The sequence below is a fragment of the Carica papaya genome, chromosome 6, assembly GCF_054855325.1.
Source record: "Carica papaya isolate Zhongbai chromosome 6, ASM5485532v1, whole genome shotgun sequence".
Taxonomy (NCBI): Eukaryota; Viridiplantae; Streptophyta; class Magnoliopsida; order Brassicales; family Caricaceae; genus Carica; species Carica papaya.
The window spans coordinates 16994360-16998042 of NC_142314.1; the positions used below are offsets into that span (position 1 = coordinate 16994360).

The 3683-nt window shown below is 34.0% G+C and overlaps 1 long non-coding RNA gene across 1 annotated transcript; it reads left to right on the plus strand.

The window, feature by feature from the left end:
- The first annotated feature begins 910 nt into the window (after window positions 1–910).
- LOC148253352 (uncharacterized) lies at window positions 911–2390 on the plus strand. Its single transcript, XR_015821702.1, has 3 exons — window positions 911–1358; window positions 1448–1499; window positions 1949–2390. It is a non-coding gene; the product is annotated as an uncharacterized LOC148253352 (long non-coding RNA).
- The last annotated feature ends 1293 nt before the right edge of the window (window positions 2391–3683 follow it).

A 3683-nucleotide genomic window follows, 5' to 3' on the forward strand; every position in this document is an offset into this window, starting at 1 on the left:
ACTCTCTAAACTATATATATATATATATATAAGCAGCAAAGCTGCCACCTCATCTTTTCCCTCATTATTGTTATTGTTTTGTCTTCCTCCTCTTTACTATTGTTGTTTTGCCTTTGTCCACTTTAATTAATTAATTAATTCAAGTTTACTTGTCCAATATTACAAAATTAAATAATTATTAAATTAATTTCTTTAATAGGGTATAAGATATAAGATTAATAATTGTCCTCTAATATGTATGCATGACTCATTCAACCCCATTAAAAAGCCACAACATATTGCATTTGAGCATGAGCATTCCATTCATTCACTCCCCCACATGTGCATTTCCCACAAGAGTGTATAGGCTTGAAATTATTCGATTCTTCCTATAATGCCTTTACTTTTGTAAAGTATAGACTTACAATGCTTTGTGATGCTTTATGATTCAATAGCTCATGCTTGAGTTGATATATTCGAGGACTATTGCCTGTTGGAATTGATCTTTGAGTTCAATGCATATATTAACAGTTGAATCGAAGAAGATGATGCTTACAGAAATATCCTTTGGAATTGATTTGAGAATCCATGAGATCACAATATTGTTATTCTTGATCCAGGAATTGAGATGATTTGGATGATGCTCGTTAGGTTTTACAATTGCTCTATTAACAAATCCTAATTTATTTTTCACAAACAATGTGACGCATGAGTCCATGAAGCATAGTTGTAACCATCCGTTGTAAATGTTTATAAATTTTCATATATTAAAAGAGGTATATTTTTAGTAATTGTGTTTGTAAGAATTCTTTTTAATTTTATTTTTCCTCATTATGCTTTACTTTAATTTAAATTAAAAATTACAAAACAAATGAATTAAATATAAATTATTTCAAGTGATTGGGGTTCACGGTGAGGGGGAGAAAATGCCTGCACACTCCCTGTCTGGGAACTGGCCTCAGACAACCTTTCCTGTGAGCCAGGTTGCTTTCAATTTTTGAGTTGGTCGTGATTTGACCCCCACTCACCAGAACTGAAAGCAGCATTTTTACCACCTGGCAGGGATGCCCAGCTGGCTAGGCAAATGGCAAGCTCCGATCACCATTTTCCTTAGGGTTGTCGCCCACTCTTGACATCAATGGTCAAGAGTGTTTGCATGGCTATGGACGACGAAGATTGGCCATCAATTCTCTTCAAAAGCGTAGCTCTTCTCTGTTTCTTCTTTTTCGTTTCATTCGAAGAAAAATCACAGCGAAACAGAGTGGTAACTGATAGTGTAGGAGAGTAAAAAATTAAGAAAATAGAGAGTGAGTGTGAGTTGGTGCCGAGAGGGAGTTTTGGTGCGATTGTGGAAGAAATTTCCTTCTGTCCTGAGCTAGGTGAGTCTTCTTTCCTTAGAGCTTGATTCCTTTGGATTCTATAGTGTTTATACGTTCTAATTTCCAGCTTTTTGAACCCAAACTTGCAGCAACCTCACTGAATAGTTGCTGATACACCTGTTGTCACGGTTTTTACGTAAGGTCTGGTTTATGCTTCTAATCACTTCCAAATTTCATTCCTTTTCTAACCCTACCTAATTAGTGAATTAGTAGGATGTTAGTAGTCTGTTAGGAATCGATTAAACAAGCTTAATTGTCTTGAAAAAACCAGAAAATAATTCTGGTTTCTGCAGCAGTTACAGAACCATTGTTCAAGCTTTCAACTCGACCTTCCCTTGAATTCTTTGGCTTGTTTCTGTTACATCTTTGGGGTAAGATGGGTGATATTCTAGATTATGCATGCATGTTATTTGTAGATTGCATTTCATGGGTTAAGTTTCTTTAAAATACATAATGATGTGAAGTTTTAAAATGGAAAGGCTGAGTGTGTACATCACTGTGTTTAATGCTTATATGAATTATTTTGTTAATTTTTAATGTGGGTTATTAATGATTTAATACAACTGACAATGAATGTTGTTTGCAAACAGAAAACGGGAAGAAATGGGACGAAAACAAAGGCTCAATTGTCTCTGTCAAGCAGGTTGGGCACAAAAGTGCCTCTGTTTGAGAACCACACGGCTTTGCTTTGTTGGTTTTTAGAAGAGGTGTTTTTGGGAACCCAAAATGGCCTGGAATTTCCTCTAGTAGATTGCAACTCTGTAGTTCATCGAGCTGGAGAGTGTTGGAGATGTTCGGGCATCAGCGGATGCCAAAATGGGACCGGTGCAGAGTGGCATTGCACGGCAACTTTGCTTTCTTGGGTCGGTTGCCTTGTGCAGTAGGCCAGCGGGCCGGGCTGGCCCAACAGGCATGAAATTATGCTGAGGGGCCTTCACAGAAGCCCACTGGGCGACGGGCCCAGCATGGAGATTTTCCTCTTGGACTGGACTTTTAGATGAGATTGGCTTTTGGGAAGAACCAATAAAATTAGATGAGATGGGCTATTAAAATAATTTTAGTCTCTAAGTTTTTCTGTTTATTGGAGAAAGAAAAACCTCTTGATAGTTTTAAATTAGGGACCATAATTTCTTAAAAAGACACATCCTTTTACTATTTCTAATTTGGTTTCTCAACAAATTATAAATAATAATTTAGTCTTTACGCATTAAATTAATGATAATTTAATATTTTAAAGTTAATTATTAATTTTATTAGATTACCAATTAAATTAATTATACCTTAAGATAGTAATACATATTAAATTAAATCATATATGTGTGTCCATGGATTGTTTCCAACGATCTCCCATTTGGACCACATATGTTACATTATAAATGTACACAACCTTATAAGCTCAGGCTCAAAATTTTACTATCATATAAGGTATTTTAAATAATTTTGTCTATTGACCACCCTGATATGAAATTATCATCATATTTAACATAATTAAATTCATCAGTAGTCATACATATTAACATAATTAAATGATATAGATCAAATTATAAATGTACACAACCTTTAAGTTTAAAATTTTACTATCATATAAGGTATTACGAACAATCTCGTCTATTGACCACACTGATATGGAATTATCGTCATGTTTAACATAACTAAATTCACCAATAGTCACACATATCAATACAATTAAATGATATAGATCAACCATGGATGATAGCATGGAAATTACATGTAATGTGATCCAATCATGTCTATTTCCAGCTGGTCCTATTTTAAACTTTATTGATATCAAACTTTAACACAATAACATAGGGTGTGGATAAACTAAATACTTTATTTTTGTCAGAAAATATTTGAATACATAAAATGTGCCCTTAATATATAATAGAGAAATAAAACACACATAAATAAACTCATACTCGACCAGTTATCCTCAAATGATATAACACTTATATGAGTGATTTGCTCATGAAAGAATTTCGATGTTAATCCTTTAATAAGCGGATCCATAATCATGGAGTTTGTCCCAATGTACTCTATAGAAATCTGTCCACTTTGTACCCTTTCTTTAACAACTAAGAACTTTATGTCAGTATGTTTTGACCGAGTCGGGCTCTTATTGTTGTTAGAATATAGAATCGCTAAGTTATTGTCACAATATAACTTGAGTAATTTTTCAATACCACTTAAGATGTCAGCCTACTGACAAAATTTTACAGCCATAATCTATGGTTGAATGCCTCATAACTTCCTACAAATTCAACTACCATGGTGGAAGAAGATATAAGTGTTTGTTTAGCACTTTTTCAGGAAATAACTCCTTCA